Source organism: Mycteria americana, chromosome 3, assembly GCF_035582795.1.
Source record: "Mycteria americana isolate JAX WOST 10 ecotype Jacksonville Zoo and Gardens chromosome 3, USCA_MyAme_1.0, whole genome shotgun sequence".
Taxonomy (NCBI): domain Eukaryota; kingdom Metazoa; phylum Chordata; class Aves; order Ciconiiformes; family Ciconiidae; genus Mycteria; species Mycteria americana.
Genome location: NC_134367.1, coordinates 55604961 through 55626420, shown reverse-complemented (window position 1 = coordinate 55626420; position 21460 = coordinate 55604961). Strand labels below are relative to the sequence as shown.

General features: G+C 36.4%; 1 protein-coding gene and 1 long non-coding RNA gene across 6 annotated transcripts in view; one reads left to right on the top strand and one right to left on the bottom strand.

The window, feature by feature from the left end:
* NT5DC1 (5'-nucleotidase domain containing 1) overlaps window positions 1-21460 on the bottom strand; it is a 159149-nt gene that overhangs the window by 76139 nt on the left and 61550 nt on the right. The window lies entirely within an intron of this gene.
* Window positions 771-20808, top strand: LOC142408287 (uncharacterized). Of its 4 annotated transcripts, none has more exons than XR_012775241.1 (5): window positions 771-825; window positions 4630-5824; window positions 12500-12567; window positions 13616-13799; window positions 14006-20808. It is a non-coding gene; the product is annotated as an uncharacterized LOC142408287 (long non-coding RNA). The 4 variants fall into 4 exon arrangements; XR_012775239.1 differs by adding an exon at window positions 12032-12392 and having other exon boundaries at window positions 13616-20808; XR_012775240.1 differs by having other exon boundaries at window positions 12505-12567; window positions 13616-20808.

Sequence of the window (21460 nt, the reverse complement as noted above, 5' to 3'; positions counted from 1 at the left end):
AGAAGAATTAGAAAGAAAGTTGTAAATAATTCTAATGCTTGATGCTCAACAGATAAAACTTTATATGAGCAATGTATTTAGTGGCTAAGTGTCAAAAACAACCGTTACGGAGTTAGTAGCTCAGTGACTCTAAGGGAAAACAAGGTAGTTTTGTTAAACTTATCGTTCCACTGTTGACCATGGTTATATCCAAATTCTTAAAGAAAGACTATCCATCTGCGTTTTGTCAAATTAGAAGTAAAACTTTTATCTGATTTGTCATTTTTAAGAGAACCAAAAATATCTGAAGAAAATTTACTCTGGTGCTTTTACACTCTGTTGGGACCGAGGGATTGACATGCACATCATCTTCCTCCTTCCTGCTCTCTCTGGCGAATGGTGCCTGATCCAGACTGTTAGCAAGTCACTCCATGTATACAGTATACACAAGAAGGGCTGTTTCAAACAGAAGAAAGCCGTTTGTGGTGTTTTTGGAGTCTGCTTTCAATCTACGAACAATGAGTTTCAGAAAAGAGGGAGGAGGACTGGAGGAAGTCATACGGCCAAGCCTGGGAAAGGGAGGGAGAAGGGGAAAAGAGCCACCTCTTGAGTGAGTAGGGTTTCTGGTCAGGGAGCAGCAACAGCAGCAGAATTCATGACATTTCATTTTGGAGCTGATCTAATTGGTATTGTAGTAGCAAAACGGCTCATATTACATTCACTCCAAACACTTTATGATCACATGGGAGAAAGGCACTAATCATTCCAGGGATTTGCGCACTCTATTTATGGCAAGAAGCAAAGATCTGGGTGCAAGGAGCAAGCAAGAAGAATGACTAAAAGACAGTAAGTAATTCAACATGCCCTGTAGCTGTATTTAAGTCAGTTTAAAAAGTCTGTCAAATAAAAAAAGTATCAGAGAATGCCTTATTGCCCCTAGGCACCTTTAGGCAGCATTAGGAGGATGTCTAATGCCTAAACGTGAACTATTTTCCTGCTTCCAAAGTACAGGCTGAAAAAAGGAAAACTGTCACAGTATCTGGCAACGTGAGGGCTGCTGGGGTGCAAGCACAGCTTCATGACTGGGGCAGTACAGGAGACAGACACATACATGGGAAAGGTCACACTCTGCCAAGCCTGCCCTCTGTGCTAGAGATCTTCAGAAGCTCACCCTGCATGTGTGTGGCATGATTTACAATCTCTTCTCCAAAACCATGCATGCTCGCCTCATGGCTGCAGAATTTCTCTGGTCAGGCTACATCACCACTACACTGCCCACATGGCTGTTTAGAAATTAGGGAGGTCCTGAAAGGAGATTTTAAGGGACCCAAAGTGAACCCAAGTCATGGCTTCTTGGACTCTGTCCACAAACTACATCCTTCTACCTCCTTCCTATTATTTTGTGACTTGAAGGCCTGTTGTTGAGGTAATATTATGCTGTGAAACACCGTGTTGAACTTCTTCTTACAGAGTTGCCTTCATAACTAGTTTGAAGTGCTGAGTTTTACTTCACAGCATGTAAAAAGAGTATATGGCTCTTGCTGCCCAGTGACCACAATGTTTCAGCTCCCACAAATGGCATGGCAGCCCTTTATTTTGGAGTACCTTTTCATTTAAAGTACCAAGCCTACGCATTGCTAAGGACTCAGTATGGTTATGTGAGTTTAAAGTTACTATGAGAAGCCACTTGAGTTCTCTTTTGCTTTGGATCATTGATATTTACCTTCTCCAACTGGAGCTCTTACATTTGCTCATGGATCTGATAAAGTGGCAGCTTGTGGTGGGAGAGCTCCAGGCCAGGGCTGCTAGCAACCCTCATCCAAAGAAAGGCCATTCATACCATGACAGCCACCTCTGGGTGGGACAGCCTTGCAACACAGCTTTTTCTAATGCATCCTTTCCTCAGAGAAATGATATTGTGACTGTAGTTTGCAACTAGTACAACTCCATCACAAAATTGGTATACCAGGTCTATGGAAGAACAGTGAGCTTTTAAAGACTGGAGGGTATATTTGAATGAAAGAAATATAGCTCTAATTTCATAAACTCCACAGAGCATTTTTCCCTCCTTCTAGTTAGCAGAGAGGTCACAGTAATTAGGGAGTTTGTACTTCACCTGACCTCACTGCATAAACTTACTAGCTGTCCGATCACTTCACTTGCCCTTTTTAAACTCCAAGGAAGAGGCTGTCTGGCACCTATGCAGGCTACTGAGATCCAGCAGTGCCGTCACTGCCTCCCTACTTGAAACAATCCTTTCCAGACCTCTCACATACCACACAGGTCTCGTAGTTCAACTCTCAAGCTCCCAGAGACCACGAAATATTTGGCAGTGCAACAGGTCTAAGATCTTTCCTGTTTGGTTTTGCTCAGAGCTCTATAAGGCAAATAGTTCGTGCAAAGGCAAAGGAGACTTAAAGGATTTCAGCAGTGGCATTCTCACCCTGGGTTTTGGTTTCTCTTGCTCTCTGTGCAGGTAGCTGGACGGCATCCTCCAGCCACTTGGAAGTTAGTTTACCTCTGAAATACACATTAATGCCACATATTGGCTTTCATGCTGGAAGGTGGATGCATGCCATATTCCCAGTGATTGGACATATTTCACACTGTTTTCAAATTTACGAGCAAGACAGTTCAAGTCACCTTCTAAGATTGATGTAAGTTACCAGAGTGATAATTCTGTGTTAAAGTACTTATCTGGCTTCCTGACAGATTTCTTTGACACTTGTAATTCTCAACAAATAGCACATGATCATGTATCATTTTTTGTTTTTAGTTTTGTCAGAAAATCAGTTACCACCAGTATCAACATTCAGTAGACACCTATCTGCTTTTAATGGAAAATGATTAAAATTTTTTTTTTCATCCTACTTAAACTGCACACAATTTCTGGTTCCTTTTCCTGTTATATTTAGCAAATCTCTGCTTTGGACTTAAAAAGCAGTTTCAATAACTTCAAACTATGTAAATGCACCTTAAAGTGCACCTTATAAATGTACCTTAAAGTATCTATTTGATATAAAAATGTATGTGAACAGCATATTAATTTTTTTTTTAGGAGGGGAGTCATTTATATTGTCTCACTTTTCCAAACCAGTTTTCCTAATTTATTAATGCAGAGACTGAGGCAAGTCCAGGTGGTGATTTAAAACAAGAGTTTAACACAGGTGCTAACTTTGTAGAGGGAACATCACAGAAAGCTCACTGCTAATGTTCTACTGGCAGCTAATTGCTTCTGCTCAGGCTAAATAATTAGCAAACTGAAGTATGCTGAATAAATAAATAAAAAATATTTTAAAAACCTAAACAAGTCACCTTTTAAGTTACTTCATCCATCCCAAGAAATCCTGAAACAATTCACTGACAAGACTTAACCAAGGAGAACAGAAAATATTTTCCAGTTCATGAGGTCAGGAGTAAATTGTTGGTGATCAAACAGACCTTTCATTATTAGTTTGTGGGATCTTGTAAGTATTTTTTTCTTGAATGGTTTTCTTTTCCAGAACTGGGAAGTATTGGTTTCCTTCTCTCCCCTGCTAATGACTAAGATGCAGTGGCTCTGCTAGGCTGGTCAGAGGTAGGGAGGCAAGAAGAATGTGTGCTGTCTCCCACAGAGATTCTTTTCTCTGGACAATTCAAATGTGGCATGAAAGCAAGTCCTGTCCAGGTCAGCTTTACTAGGAAAGAAGATTCTCGCCAGGGATTGTGGTTACCCTCAAGACTTCATTTAAATCTCTTGGGAGTACAAATATAAAACTCCATTAACAGCTTGCTATATTTTAGCAACCAAAGCCCTAGTGTGCTTTGTAATGTAGAGGAACAGCTAGAATACTGAGAATATTACTGTTTTTTTAATTAAGAAAATCTACACCAGCAAAAATTTGGAATATTGTTTGAACCACAAAGGGGTACTAAAGGCTCAGTATCTCTACTTCTTCTTTATGTCTTTTTTTCTACTAGGAAATCTAGAACTAAAAATGAATAAATTGAGCACTAACAGTGTTGCCTTATTAAAATGTGCTTTTTTCTTTCTTTTTTTTTTTTTTTTTTTTTTAATTGTGATAAGAATGTCCCCTTGTTGTCATTACTCCCAGGAACTAGAACAATATACACTTCTCCTTAGGGAAGGGAATACTAGTGCAGTTGCAATACAAGCACTTTTGTCATCTTAATACCTTCACCAGGTGGTTTCTCTTTTCTTTTATCACTCTCTCTTTATTGTCCTTAGAATAGGCAGGTAAATTCACAGAAGTGTAACAGGATAAAACCTAAGATCCACAGACATTTATATCAGATCTGTGCTCTAGCAGATCACCCAAGTTTGCACCAGGTCAGGTGTGGACATAATCACATTACTTTCACATTTCCCAAAGCACACTGTAATAAGCTCCCTTAGGATCCTTAAGCCAGCTTCAGTTCATTGAACCAATGCACACGCATTCAGGTTCATCTCAAAAGAAAGTGTTTGAAGATGCTCATACTTGGACACTAAGGATGTTTCTAAATGCGCCCTTTTACAGTTGTCCACAATTACACCAGTTTTAGAACATCTACAATGGTTTCTACTTACTGCAAACACTGTTTCTGTGAAAGCTTTGCTTTGTTTGAGTTTCCATATCGATTACCCTAATTTGTTTCCCTTTGCTGCAGGAACATTTGCAGGTGCAAGCAGAATGCTGGCAAAGTCCTGAAACTATATGAGATCACGGAGGTGACCAGCACTGGGAACTCCTGTTTTCCCCCCAGGTCTTCCAAGGCAGATTTTCATTTTCTTCATGACACTGTGATGAAGAAGAGTCAGAAGCTCCCAAAGCAGTTAATGCCACTATTGACAGGTCACTTCTGGACCAGTCCTAAACAAGAGCTCTCCCCTGAGATGCACATACAGTCCCAGCTACGTAATGTACAGCTACACTGTAATTGTGGGGTGAGCAAAGAGGGAGAATGAGAAGTTTCTCTATGGGACATGGAAATTTCCCAGCTCTGCAAGAAGAGGAGAGGACTTCCTCATGAATCACTGCTTTGGTAAAAACCTAGCCTAGTACAAGACCAGTCCTTAAGGATGGGAATCACCCCACCTAAGGTTGACAATCCCTAAATCTGTGCCGGATGGCAAGGCTTCTTTTATAGTTGGTGGAGACAAACGGATGTCTCTAGCATGCTGCACCTCCCATCCCAGTGTACACAGATGTCTAAAATAGATCATGTGAGTCACACGCTACAAATGCCCATTTCTTTCCTTTGCTTAAAAAAGGAATCTAGACAACAGATGCCTAATTGTTGATGTCCAATGTTCAGTTGCATGAAAACCAGTCTGGCTGGAAGGTTGAGATCTGTTCAGCTGGGCCAATTAAACATGAACATCTCTGAAACAGGAGATAGCAGACAATGGTTAGGCAAGAATGAATTGTATTAATGAATACCAAATGACTAGAGGCATAAGACTGTCTGAATAGGAATTATCCCTTTTACCATCCTTTTCCTCCTCTCTTTCATGAAAGACGAATCTTGACTATGGAGATGAAAAGGACATGCCCCAAATCTTGACTGTCTTCTGCAAATACCCATAATTTGGGGAAAATGAGATGTCTTAGCTCGAATACAGCCAGTGTCAGAGGGCATGGAGATGAAAGAAACCTTTAAACTAGTATTTATGCTAAGCAAACTTATGTGGGTTTACTCCTTTTACTTGCATTCACTTTTCTCATAAAACTTTGCAACTAGCTCTTTATTGCAAATTCTGCAATTAATTATCTTTATTTCATTTTAGATTAGGCTAAGCTGAATGAAAAAGCCCCAGGGTAACTAGCTGATCCCAATCCTAAACATCAGGATACTACAGCGGGTAACAACAGCTGTTTCTGCTTCATTCCATAATCTGGATTAAGAAACTGGTAATATGGCGATTTTTGAAAAAGGGTCTCCCAGTGACCTCTGATTGTCATGCAAAGTATTTTGCATACAGCAAATAGCGCAGTGTATTCCCAGTGGGGCACAGAACAGCCTCCTTTCACATTTGCAAAAGAAAATATTGGCCTCTGTACTTCATTAGCAACTTTCCAAAACCTCACTGACTTTGAACAAACTAGCTAAATAATCCTCTTTCTCTGAGCTAAATAATCCTCTTTCTCTCCACTTAATAGAGAAGAAAAAAATATGCAGCCAAGTGTCAATGATGGTGAGGTGGTTTGATTTCATAAGAAAATATTCAGTTGTGATATTCTTTGTAACTGTACTCCCTTGTTTATTGAACTAGGTTGCCAGGATCATAGTCCAATTAGTTCAGAGAAACAAATGAAGGAGCAAACAAAGCAGCTGTGGTCCAAAATGGCATTAATCAATTGTATTTCTCCTTTCTTGTAAAGCAAACCGCTCAAACATGTTGGCCTCTCAAAGCACTTCTAAATCTAGGCAGCAAAAGGCTCCATACTGTCATGGGAGAGCCACATCCACTGTGTGGGGCACATGTCTACAGGCACTTGGTCTTTTTTCCTTTCCACATCCTTCTGGCGAATTTATAGCACAATAATTCTGTAATTTGTTATATAATAATCTGTTACTGAGCGATGTAGTGCCACTGCATTATTTTCTTCCATTTTCTTTGCAAAATGTCTTTTAGTCTACTACCTTTTAATGACTTAAAATAGTGTGTTTATATCTTAGTCAAAGTGTTTTGTAAAAGTTGCTTGGTCACTAATATCAAAGCCTTTTTCTTTCTAATTAAACAATGATACAGTGACTGAAAACAAACTTTGATTAACCAGAAACTCTCTTAAAAGTGTTCAAGTAATATAAGCTTAATTTTACTATTAAACATGCATAGCTATTTTACCTGTAAAATACACTACTCACCAGAGAGCACATACTTTAAAGCACCTTTTCAAGAGCTTCCTTGAGATGTATTTGAAAATATTAGTCCCCTCAGACAAAAACTTGCTAAGAAGACCAACACATTGATGAAGGACACCAGAATTTCTTTATATCAAATATTCACGTATTAACTGGAACTTGTATCTCAAGGAAAGGGAAATTCTTTTATATAATGCCTCCAGATCCAAATGGACAAATAAAGATATTTGAAAAAGCAGAGAGCCTAAAATGACTGGGAAAAGAAAGAATTGTCAAAATGGCAAAATTAAGTACTCCTTGAAAAAAAGATGCTTAAGCAAATGCCAACAAGTCCTTTATCTAGTGGGGAAAAAAAAAAAGTAGCTCTTAGGGAAGAAGTAGAAGTACCATAGTAGAAATCAACATGTGATCCCCAAATTAAATGGAAGTCTTCAGTGAAGACAATGTGGTGAGATAAGTATATGCCCATAATCATAGTCAAGGCAGAAGCAAAGCTTAAACAGCTTAATGCACTTGAGTCTACTCACAAGCCCGCTTTCATCTCAGAACTCTGAAAAATGGCCATATAATACCAGATCCAATAGAAAGGATTTTTAATGAAGATGTTACTTAGAGCTACAAAATATGCTCAAATCATAACAGGATTTGTGCTAACACCAGAGAATAAAAAGTGACTCAAAACTCTTTATCCTTTCACACCTCAGGCTCTATGTTAATCTTAGGATAAAATTTGAAGGAAAGAATAATTAATGGCTTGAAAGTAAATGGACAATGGAATAAAATGTAACATGGCTTTAGTAAAGGTAGGTCATGTCAGACTAGCCTGATTTTTTCCTTTGATAGGATACCTGATTTTCCAGACAAAAGAACTACACAGAGAGATTAGATTTTATCTGAACTTCAGCAGAACATTTGGTAAGGTGTCACAATGGAGAGTACTAGGTAAAGTGGAAAAAAGGAAGATTAGAAAAAGACTATGAAGGTGCTGACTAAAGTGACTGTTGCAGAGGAAATGCCAATGGACTGTGCTGAAAGGGGAACCTCTGGGCTGAAAATAGATTACTCCAGTAGTGCTCCTCCTGGATTAGTCTTGGCATTCATTTTGTTTACTATTTTACTTTGTGATTTCACCCCTAAAATAGGAAGTCCGAAAAAAATTGAGAAGCACTGCCAGCGTGAAGGGGGAAGAACACTATGTGAAGGGAAAAATGGACTGGAACAGTAAACATGGGATGAAATGTAATAGTACAAAGTTCAGCATCTGCAGTTAAGATGGGATTCATCTCATCCAGTCCATCTAAAAACTTCGTATCTTCACAGCTGTTGAGTCTCCTTGTATAATCACTAGAAAGATGTGAACAAGTCCGCTGGTAATTTTGTATTATCTAGTTTAGACACATGTCTAAATGGGATGAATGGAGATTGTTTGGAGATTCTTCCCTCTTTCTACAGTCATTCATAAAGGACATTTGGAAGACTTACTTAGGTGCCTAACTTTTAAACTTCTAAATTTAATGAGAAAAATCTCCCCAAGGACTACTACAAATTTTTGTTATAGTAGCTCATCAGCCAGGAATCAGACAGGAGGAAAACATGCATTTTTTTGTATGACCCAGGACTCTGTAAAACACAAATAACTTCTTCAGACACACTACACAAGGTAAATTCAGTTGAACCAGCAAAGAGTTAATACAAGTGTAAAAAAACTAGTGAGATCTCATTTGAGTAAATATCTGGCTGTCCATATTCTGCAAGAGTCTTTCAAAACACAGACAGCCTGTCTTGCAAAAAACCACTGCAAGAGCAAGAATGGTGTGAGTAGTCAAATACATCTTATCATTAGACCCCCCCCCTGCAAGGGAGAGGGACAATTTAATCTTGAAAGAGCACAAGAGCAACAGGCTATAAACTTGCCATGAACAGATTTAGACTGGAAAATTTCTTAACCATCAGAACAGTGAGGTTGTGGCACTGCCTTCCAGAAGAGCTACTGAAGGCGAGAAACCTGGAGAGTTTTAAAAGTGAGCTGGACACTTTTATGAAATAGATTATATGATGCAGGGCCTGAAAAGAAGAGGCTGTACTTGGTGCACAAGGAGGATCTTGTTAGTTTTATATTCGCTTGAAAGAAGACTCAAGAAACTAAATTCCTAACTGTAATTTGGAAATGGGCTGAAATGCTGTGGAAAATCTTTTGTTTTAAACTTAAAGAAACCCCAAAAGCCATCTCTCAGACTCTTGAAATATTTTTCCAGTGTACCTTAGTATATTTATACAGGTTTTCAGAGGGAAATAACAGATTTGTCAATTCTGATGACAGTAACAGAATCAAATGTCTGAATCCAAAGCTAATGTTTTTCTTTATGGGGGCATGTTAATCTAATCATACCAAACACTTGGTTGTTGGTTTTTTCTTTTTGACTTTTTTTGGTTTAGAAAGAAACAAAGAAAAAGTTATTTGAACAATATAGATGAGCCTTCCCTTGAAATATGTTCAAATGCACTATTTCTTTACAATTTTTTTTTTTTTTTATTTGGACAGATCAAGCACATGAACTTTTTATTAAAAAGCTTTTTTGCATTTTTTTTTCTTTGAGCTTTTCTGGTATATACACATTGTTAAACAAATTAAATCATTAGTGAAAGAATATATATATAATAATTAAAATAAATATTATAACTTGAATTTGTTTCAGTAACTATCTTTTTGCAATTTCATATGAAATAGAAGGTTTTAAATTCATTATGAGATAAATCTACTTAATTTCTGATGTTCTTATCTAAATTTGAAAGAAAGCTTGAAGTTTCATCAAAAAATTAAATTTACAAAGCCTACAATGTAACCACCAGATGGCTTTGTAGCATGTCCAGTTTAAATCATCTCAGTGTAAGTAGAGAGTCAACAACTGTGAATAATCAGATTTTATTTCTTCCCCTAGGACTTCAAATCTCACTTTGTCATTTTGCCATATGTCAATCACAATTGTAGCAGTACCAAATAGCTATGGATTGAATCTACATTTCTCTTATAAATGCATCTTCTTGTAGTATAAATCTTGGGTAGCACATGCACTTAATGACAAAAATATTGGAATTGTAAGATAAATGTATGACAAAAAAGAAAATTGTTAGTCTTCAATTCCCAACCTTACATTACCTCACCTAAGAAAAAGAAGATAATTAATTAGAAAGAGTATGTTACACTTGATATATCACCTTTTCTTTCATGCATCTTTGAAAAGTCCTTTGAAGCAAACATACATTATCTTGATTTTATAAGGGAAATGGAAAAATGAAAAGTTTAAGTAGCTTACCCAAATCACACAATAACCTTTCTGCAAAACCAAAAATACAGGTAAAATCAAGACATCTCTTGATTTTTCTGTGCTGTGTCTTAACAAACAAAAAAAGTCCAACAAAGTCAGGAATATCGATTACATCATTTACAGGGATATGTACATCTCAAAATTAATTATTTTAGCTGTACTGTTCTACAAACTATTTCCATCTGGTCATAAAAAAATTAAATCTGTTAACTTAATTTCTGTCTTTATCAGGGATCTTGCTTGCACTGTGCTGAGATGCACTAATACTATGTAGTCAGAGCTATATGGCAGCTGTAGGTACATGGCCTATTAGCTCTAACTACAGTCTGAAGTTTTGCTTTCATGCAAGAAAGCTTTCTCCATACTCAGAGAATTGTGGCCGTGTATCCCTTACATGCTTATCCCCACCCTGCTCCATACATATGGTGGAATTTTGCTTGCATAATCAAAACGAGGACACCTGATGACCCTATGGGTTTCTGTTGCATAGGTTGAGTCTAAATTTTAGCTGAAGCTCATATGGTTTCTCCCTCACATGGATTTCCTACAGCTTGTTAGCAAATGAGCTTACATAAAAGGTAGTAAACCAGATCTCTTTCTTTCATCTGGTTACCAATTCTAATGAAGCCTTTTAGGAATTTAATTACATTTGCACTTGTAAAACTCCTTTGAAATTTCCCAAAGGTCTTCAATTTACCCTGTGACACCCACACAAGCTACCCTTTTGTGTTGATGTAGACTCTGTATTGTGTTTTCTTCGAAACTCAAGCTAAACATTTAAAGATAGGAAAACAGATCTCAAATAGTGTCATCCAGGATTGCTTTGCCCATCTCAAAAGGTGACAGGATAAGGATCAGTATAATAGTGAAATTGTGACCTAAAGCCAAAACTGTATAGAAATGCGACATCTGCATAAGATGACAAAAAAGAGTAAACACTGCAAAGCAGGGCAGAATAGCAGGCAGAGGTTGCCCGAAAAATTGGTGTGCAGGAAGAGTGCACTTTTAGAGATCAATAAACATTAATTTAATGTTTAGTAACTTGACTATCTTTCCACGCTACACATTATCTTGCCAGCTATATATAAAAAAATATATATATATATCATGTGAACAAGGTAATGATTGAAGAGGTAATGACTGATTTTGTGAACTTGCTCTGTTTCCCTTAAATGAAGCTTCAGTGTTATTCTTTCATGTTAAAGATATAAGGATATTATGTTAGGGGCAATCTTATCCAAAACGTACATACAAACCTATACAGACAGTCAGTCTTCACTGTTGGGTCTCTATTTGTAACTAGATATATTAGCTATTGAATAAGTATATCTTGTGTAGATAAAGTATTTTAAAATAGAGCCCATGTGAAACTGTGCCGGAACTAATGGTATATGTTGAAGCCTAGTTGTAATATGCTAAGTGAACAAGGTTTTATGGTTAATTTTTGAGGCAAAGCTATAAACTCTCTAGGAGAGCAGAAAATCTCTGCAAGTGTTGATGTCTTCATATTTCTTATACATTCAGAACAAAATATAGTTTCCATATTTTAACAGAAATATATAGAAAAATAAGGAACTGACTGAACTATATATTACTATCACTGAACTAGCCATTACTATCTTCTTTCTGTCTATCTGTCTATCTACCTATATTTTCTAATTAGCTTTACAATACTTTAATATCATGTGGTAACTTAATTAAGGGAACAAGAAAGAAGCTTTAGCTTGAAATCTCTTTACTATTGACAAATTCAGTTTCAAGCTCCAAGTGCTTTTGTTTCCTCCTGCCTATCTGTTTGTGTATTTCTGTGAAGAGTCTCACTGAAATTTCTAGGTTTCTTATGAATGTTAATGCATTTATTTTCCAAATATGCCAAGGGCTCTACGGAAATCTGGCTGGTAACAGGCACTGGGACCCTCAGGCTGGAAGTACTTGTTGCCGTGGTTAGAAGATGCTCGGCAGCCTGATCAAGAGACGCACAGATCCTTCTCCTGAGATGACAAGCTTGCTCTTCCAGCTTTTGTACATTTGCCTGTTCCTCTGTTAAAAGCTTGTCATACTTACAAGCTCCAGGTCAATATTTTCATTAACCAAATGCTATGTATGGTACAGTAGGAGCCATTTTATGCCCATGGGACTAAGGTCCAGAGATAACTGATTTGCATAACGTGAAGGAAGGCCAGATGGCAGGCATGCCTTCCAGCTCCAGAGCTCTAATGACATCCCCATTTCACACTGGTAATATGTCACTTGGCATTCAGAGTAGTATTCATTACAAAGCTTTTCGTAATGAGCTTTAAATATATTGTTTTTACGTTTTTCTTATTTTTTTTTCTCTTTTCAAGAGCAGCAGCAGCAGCTGTGATAATGAAACAAACTCTGGCTCATTAACAGCAGGGCAAGCTCTGGGCAGGTATTTTTAATGGGTGAAAAAGTTTCCCATGTTAGTACTGTACTTTTCAAGAAGGAAGGTTTTTTTAAGCAAAGCAGACAGAAACATTTTGCAGTATCATTCCCTCTTAACAAACTTACTTACATGTAATTTCTATCATTTAGCAACTGAAAATACTCAAAAGTAATGCTCACACAAAGCTAAGAGAGCATTTCTTTGATTTTGCTCATTTCAGCTATGTGTTGCAGATGTGTTGTATATTCTTTCATTCCTAAACACAACACGGTCCTCCCCAGCTCTGCTTATCTTTTCAGAATTAGATTGCATTTTTATATGGCACAAAGACTTAAAAAGCTGCTTAGGCCAGGCTAAAGCCTGGGATCAGGCTAAATAATTTTAAGAAGATCTAGGAGTGTCTAAGGATCTAAAATATTTTTGCAAGATAGAATTTATTATGCATTTATAGCTTGGTGCTTGTTTGAAGAGAGATGGCTGTATGTGAAGGAAATAAGAACATAGATAAGGGAGGATCATATCTGGTGGGTGAATGGGATTGTAGTCTTCAAGCATACGGATGAAAGAAGTGTCAGTTAAGTACAGGAAAGTGAAGTTGAGGACAACATTTCAACCAGAGCTTTTGAGAGACCACAAGTTTTTCCACTGTTGAAGAAACACTTGGTTCTCTTTCCTACAGAACAGAACATTAAAGAATCTCTTCTTTACTAAGGTGTCATTTTAACTTTCATGTAAAAATACTCTCTCTCCACTGAAACAAAGAGTATACAAACCCAAGAATATATGTATCATGATTCAAAAGTTTAGCAAATCAATATGGCATTTGTTTCATGGCTTTCTGAGATGTTAGAAATAAACGTTAACTTTGGGATAAGGTTACTGCAAAACAGCTCAAGAACTAATTTTTGTTCTTAGGAAAAAAAAGTAAGACGTAAATATTATTTTTTCAGACTAACTATAAAAGTTAGTCTGAAATGACTTTCTGAATAAAACACAGGACAAAGACATAATTATTTTAATGATTTTATATAGTTTTTTTCTCTTTGTTTTCTAGAAGGAGATCCAGAAGATACATATTCTTGAAATTATACATGATGTAATTTCTAAGAAAGATCAAATCTCTATTGAAGTTAGTCTACTGAAAAATATTTAAGTATTTGAATGAAATACCATCAACTTGAAATAATTACCTAAAGTTGAGTTAAGATTGTGGACATCAGATTTTATTCCAGTAACAAGTTTGGCAACAGGAAAATTATCAGTCTTTTTGGATTAAAAGCAGATTTTTGGCTCATGTTTTATTTATACCAGTATTGTAATAAAAACTGAATTAATAAAATGATAATAGTGAGTTACTTGGTTCAACAGAAGAACTACCATATGGACCACGTGTGAAAATCTAGTAAGATTTGGTATAATGGCACTAAATTTATGTTCTGTTTAGGTTAAGAGAAAGCTGAGGAAAGGAAAACAAGGAAGTGGGAATCCGCAGCAAATAATCTGAGGTGTTTGGAAGTTGGTTAGAGGATCTGGCCTGTACAAAAAAGATATGAGCCAGGCTGAAGATACAACCCAATCTATTCGGCTTCTGCTATACTGCAAGGCTCGTCTTGGTGCGTTCTGACATGGAACAGGGCATTCGTAACTGATAGGATATGAATCATCCATGGGCAAGTACTAGCAGAGGTAACACAGAGAAAGTCACATAGATGCACACAGAAAAGAATATACAGTTTATATGTTAATAGTATTTCAGGTTACTAATCAAGACTGATATTCCGCAGGATCAACATCAGTGTCCCTACTTGTGCTCAGTGGAATACAACAGATACTCATGAAACCCACGTGACATAACTGGCATTATGTGGCATCTGTGCCCCATATGGGTTCAACATGCCTTCTGTTGCCTGTCTGAATGGTATAAAGAAAATAAACTATGATGAAGGAATAGGCCATCAGTGAATACTACCTAAGAGTACCACACCAAGTTAATATAAATACAGCTGATGGCATGGGTGAAAGACAAATTCATATACCTCAAGAACATTCATTTGTGAAAAACTTCTAGAGGTAGTCGGGCTGATCTATCCTATGACGGTGTAAATAGGCATGATGCAAAGTCTAATTAATGAAGCAAACTTGAAACAAAAGAAAAAAATTAAAGAAAAAATGAGTTCTTAAACAAGAGCAATGTAACAGAGAAAGGAGAATAATAAAGAATTCTGGTATCTGCAGAAGACATGACCATGAATGTCTTGTTTTGCTTCATTCTAGTTTCCTTGGGAATCAGTTAGGCACTCTAAATGACAGACATCATAGAAACCTCATGAATAATTTAAATTAAATTCAGACCTGTAAGATGAGATATGAGGGAGAACCTTTAAGCAAAGGGTTAATCAGCATCAAAACTACAATAATCATCAACTGAGAAAGCAATTAAATATTTAAAAAGTGGATTTATAAATTACAGAAAGGCTTTCCACTCGCTTTGGTTGGAGGAAGAATTCTTACGGCAGTACATTGTATATAGGATGGAAATTTATTCATAAATTTCCACAAATGTAGCTCTAATGAAATGAAACCATTAAACTGCAGTTAACATTAAAAATATGCCCTTATTGTACTCTTTTAAAGAGTCAAGGCAATGCTGCTAACTTTCAGTTCATAAACTCTAAATATGTGTTGTCCTTAGGAAAGTTCAAGTTTTTGCACCATACAAAAATTAAAACCAACCAACCAACCAAACCCTGCCCCCCAAACTAGATCAAAACTTATCTAGAACCCAAACCTTGCCACTCTATATTATTTAGATGAGTTTCAAGCATAGTAACATAACATGATTTGAACCTCAAAATGATGCTTTAGGCATATATTCAGATTTAATGTTTGCAAGAAACAGCATTTTTCTAGATTTATAAGACATTAGACATTTCTTAAGTTTTGTAACATCAACATCTATTAAATCTCAATGAGCTTTTAAAAACCATAAAAATCAGAAACCGACAAATCTTTGTCTAATTTGTTTTTAAAAAAACCTGCAACTTGAAAAATACCTAAGACTAAGCAACATAAAGGATCCAATATAAACCAAAAGTAGGGAATTCCAAATTTGAGGTTGAAAATCAATCCCCAAATGAAGCAAGGTGTATGACGTGTGCAACATTCAGTTGCAGTAATTTCTGGGAAGAAAAGCAAGAACAGATACTATTTTGAATCTAATTCTGAACTTCTTTGTACATATGTGTTAAAATTATATCTTCACACTTTAAAGCTAAGCTGTTGCATGAACAAAATTTTCTGGACGGTATTTTCCCTTTCTATTGTGAACAAGGTTATTATGTGGATGAATGCTTAGTTATAGGTAGTCTGTCCTAGTCTACAGCAATTTATGAAGTCATCAGGACTGATGGCACTATCATGATAGACCCACGTGTATTCCTACACAGTTCTGCAATTTCACGTGCATGACTATTGGTCATGACTTTATGACTTTTGCGACACGGCAACAGAAACAGCAGTGTCTTCTGGCATTAGCTCTGTGCCATCAGCAGTAGAACCACTGAAAAATGGAAATTCTTCCATTAAGACGCACTGACAGTAACAAAAGGAAAATGCTTCTATCGGGCTGTACCTGTTATAAGGTCAAGACTTCTAATAACTTTAAATAAGACTCATGGATTAATGAAAAGTTATTGTTATCAGATGATACGTGTTTTCAGTGACTACCTGATAGGTGAATTCAAATTAGAAATTATAACACTCGGATCTTAGTTCATGACCAGTCTCCTAAATCATTCCGTTTGTCACTGATTATGGTATATCACTTTCATCCTTTGCTTTAGCTATCTTTTAATTTTCAGTATTAAAAAAGTAAAGCACAAATCCCATTTATACAACATCTTTTGAAATCTGTATTTAAATATTTTTTAAAAGCAACTTATAATGATCAAATGCCTTTCTAAACAAGAGAGGTCAAACACTATGAGATGCCAAAACTATGAGGAACTTTGCCAGCTCCTGGTTTTATTTCCTGTTTTTTTTCATTCTTACTTTTCATAATATTTATTGGCACTCTGCGCCAGGAAAAATTAAAAGTAAAAACTGAAATACTACCAAGTAGAACTCCTTTCCAAGTAGAAATCTATTCAAAGATGTCTTAGGCAGATCTTAAGGCAAGCAGAGTGATCTCTTATGAAAGATGAAACCTAAATGATGAAAGAGAATTTGTACATATCCAAATTTCCCAAAATAACATGTTTTGGATTAAATACATTTATCATCATAATTAACAGTTGTGTTTAAAAAAAAAAAAAAAGAAAATTGAGAAGGCTTTAATCAAGAGACAGGAAGAAGAAAATGTATAAACCCTAATTCAGAAAAAGTGAAAACAACTCTTCTTACAAAAACCATGTTTATCTATTTAAACAAGTCTTTTAGATCAATGCTACCCAGCCTTACAGTTTTTTGGCCACTATCTGCTTGTTTTCCATGATGATTTGGTTTTAACAGCTCTTTTTCTGCCTCCAGAAACAGTGCAGAAAGCTTCACAGAAAACAAGGTAAGAGCTGGGGACCATGAAACAAAAAAGATTCTGTTTAAACAGAGTAAGGTCTTTAGTGATCACCTCTCTGTCTCCATCAGAATTACACACTCAGTGGCTAAAGGAAGCTACAGCTCTACAACATCTTAATTTCAGTTAAGCACCTGGCCTCAGGTTCTTCCTCCTTAGCAACTAAAATCCAGTAGATTATGATTATTTGTTTATTTGTTCCACTACAGCAGAATTGGATCCTATGTACTTATGCTTAGTTGGGGAAAAAAAACACCAACCCAAACTCTAAATAGTTTCACGTGATTGAAAACTGGGATAGAGTCACGTGTGATTTAATGCCATTAACAAAGAATAATAAGCAATGTGTCTAGTAACAACACATCTCAAAAGTCAATTGAAGTATTTTATACTGATATATAATTTACGTTTTGAAATTTGTATTATGATTCCTGTCTAAAAGGATGAATTACAGAAATCAAGTTTGAAGATGTACAAAAGTATGTATCAATGTGTCAACCAATCAAATAAAAATTTCACTTTGAATACAAAGTTCATTGTCCAAAGCAGACCAACACGACTCAGACAATACCCAGAATTCTACAATGAGCAGCAGAGTCCGACCTCTCTACAGCTCTAATGGAAACAAAACTAACAGCCATTAAATTCATTATAATAGGGTTAGTAACTAGGTATTCAGAGTAAAGTAGCAATGTTCAATTAGAATTGAACAGTGACTGTGTGTGTGTGTGTGTGTGTGTGTGTGTGTGTGTGTTTTATGGCACCGATTTCACATTGATCAAAAGGTCTAACGATATATTTAAATTAAAACAGCAAGGAAAATGTGTGGTTAAACGTCAAGTAGAGTGTGAATTGAGGAAAGAAATGTGTGACTACAGTGTTCGTGACAACATGATTTGATTTAAGATAAATAATAGCCCATTAAAAAGTTACATAGCTGTGATTACTAAAATACACTTTGCTGTATGCAGGATTTACTGCAATGAAGTCAGCTTGTATCAATGGTTTGATTTTGGCAGTCTTTTCTAGTATTACAGGTATTGCAATGACAAGTAATTTAAGACAAGAACCTAGGTCTGGTTTACATTCAGAACAAGATTTGTAAACAGGATTAAAAATGTTTGTCCTTCAAGGATTTCCTTTGCTATGAAAAAGGCATGAAAAGAATAAATCTATAGATAAAGCACCATATCTACAGCTAGGGTGGGTTGGCATTTCCACTCCTAAATGAGTGACTGCTAAACTTCTACCAGTCAGTCAGGATTTTCCACACCAGAAAGCTGTATCATGACCAATTTCTTTACCTTTTGAAAACATTTTATTTGTAGAGAGTTTCGGGGAAAATGGTTTGGCCACTGCCATGAATGCAAAGAACAAGAAAACGTTGTTTTACTTGCACAGAATAACAACAACAATAATAACAACAACAACCACCACCACCACCACCTAAAAATCACATTAATAATAAGCTGATACTTTTTATAATATAGGTCCTTGAAATTTATGTAACGGCACAAACTGTCTCCTGGTGTTAAAGTGCTCTGGTTTTACTTTTCAGCAACAATCTAAAATACACACTTCTGAAATTTGCATTATGGATTTAGGCAGTAAAATTCTCCGAAGATTCCATCTTTCCTATGCATTTTCTATTCCCATGTAGTGCTGCTGTGCCAGCAGGATTACATAATTCATTATTCCTGCCTAGAAGCTCAACACACCCTGTTCCAAGTCTCCTTAGCATGAAGAGGACCTCGCCTGCAATTCCTTCCCCCAGTGGAGAAGCAGCCACAGCTGAGAGCAATGAGCTTCTCAGTTCTCAGCTACCTTGGTATTCTGGAGATGAACAAAAGAGTCTCCCAAGAAATGATGAATCTTGAAGAGAACTAGGGTGAAAATTTTTAAGAAACAGACATGGGAAAGTTGGACTAGGAAAATATGAAGGGAGAGGGGAAGAAGCAATGATCTACTGCAAAGAAATGATGGTTTATCCTGTCCTCATCCCAGCCATGTTAACTACCCAGCAGTGATGGGTGAAAGGCCAAGTACAAGTGCATTCAACTCAAAAAAATTCAGAACTGACAAAGACTGAATTCAGGCCCACATATACAGAAACTATTTTATGGAGATCAGTAGCTGACCTGCTGCCAATTCCTGTCTTTCTCAACACTCCTGCAGCACTTACCACTCTGGACAATAGATACTGCAGTCCTAAACTGTGAATTTAAAGGGATGCATTAAGGAAGTTCAGATACATGTTAAAGGGCCAGCCCAATAAATACAGGACAGGAAATGTCATTTTCATTATAAGATCTATAATAAAAATCAAGTCATGCATCCATTATGTGAGGCAAACAGCTAAGACTGAAGTTCCAGAAAAATAATGTTGTATTACTTGTACTTTATAACCATGCAGTTTAAGTTTTTCTTCTTAATACATCAGGCTCACTACGCTATTTCTGTATGCTTTTTACAGGCTTGCATATATTTTCCACACAAATCTATTCATATTGGCTTTCTTATGACTGTCAGCATTACCACCCATCAAGGCATCCGAGAGTTTCACAAACATTTATGAACATTCATCAGATTCCTATGAGATACTGGTATTTTGTTATCCCCATGCTACAAGAATCCCCAGTTCCCTGAAGCAGAGAGATTCTGTGGCACGTATATCCACTAATTCTGGGTGCCCCTTTCCTTGACATATTTTTTTCTTTCTTCTGAACTTATTTATAAACAGAAATCCCATTCACTTGTACTACGCCCTTCTGTTCTGCCCTTCTGCATGTCAAGCCCTCAGACCCTGAAGGATGATAAAAGGTACAGCAAAAAATGAATGATCACCTGGAAAGAGATATGCCTTGTGACAGCCTTGTGCCTCTAAATGCAGAGAAGTTCTGCAGTTCAGTGAAAAGCTTGTCTCTCCTGAAGTCCTTGCCAAAAATGCCATAGAAATTAATGGGATTGCTGCCTCCAGACCAGCAATGCCCTAACACTGGCATTCCCACTTCGTCTTTGCTATGTCACTAAACTAAAACTTTTGGCCAAATGATTTTCATTTCAGGTTTAGAGCCGTAACTGACTTGCAATTTGAATGAAATTAATATTATCTCAGAACCTTGCTCATCCTTAGAGTGGACAGACTCATATTAAACTGAAATAAATCAGGCAGGTAAGCAGCTCTCAAATAACACATTCCATGTAGCACGATCAAAAGCTGTAGACAAACTAGTCTCACAAGATTTTGGCTACATGCAGAAAAGAATCAGAAGTAAAAAGTATTTCCCATATTGTTGCAGATAAAATTCAAGGTCACACAGCCAATATAATTTTGATATCTAAATTCTGAAGGATTTTGCACTGAATTTTGAAAAATGGCTTGAAATATGTCTCAAAGTAAGGTGCAGGGAACATGACAATTAGATTTGTCTATATAAATTAATAGAAGTATATAACTTTTCTGATATTGCATTTTGAAATAGCATGATGTAATAACTCTAATGGTGTTTAAGAAGCACCCCTAAGATGTAGTTACAAGTCTCACATCAGAGAAATGTCAAAATGAAACAGTGACTGTAAAAAAGATGAATCTGCCTCAACCAAGGGATATTATGATAATTCACACCCTGCACTGTCACCTTCAAGATTTATACTTAATTTTCTAATCTTTTTTTTCATTTTCCCAGGGGCTATGGCAGTGACTGAAAAAGCAAGGTTTTCTTCCTTTGATAATAAAGAACTGTTTATGCTGAATATAAGTATCAGCATAAGAGATATATAAGAGATAACAAGATAAAAACAAGAGATAAAATATGGATTCAGTAAAGCACAGCCTAGTCATCTTTGAAAGTCTGGTATGGGACTATCACAGGCATGAAACCAGTGTTTAAAAGATGGAATTTTAAAATCATCCAAATCCAACACTTGAATTAATAGATTCAGAAGTGGTAACGGAGAGGAAGAAAAGATCTTGTTCTGAGATTATTCTCTTGGATTCCAGGAAACACTAATACTTTGGACTTACCTATCATTCCTTAATATGGAAAAAATTCACAGATATTGTATCTGACCCGTACATTCATAGAAGTAGATTTCTGAAATCTGAGGTTTGCTACAAGAATATGAATAGAGTAACAAACATGTGAAAATGCTGTAACTTTTTCTCCTAAGAACCAATTTTTATTGGTTACAGAACATAAAGGAATTTGTTTTCTACTCTCCAAAAAAGCCCATCCCATTAGAAAGACATGTCAAATAAATTTCATGCTCCTCTTTAACACAGATAAATAAGAACACAGGGGTTAAATGAGTGAGAATCCGCAATCCCCT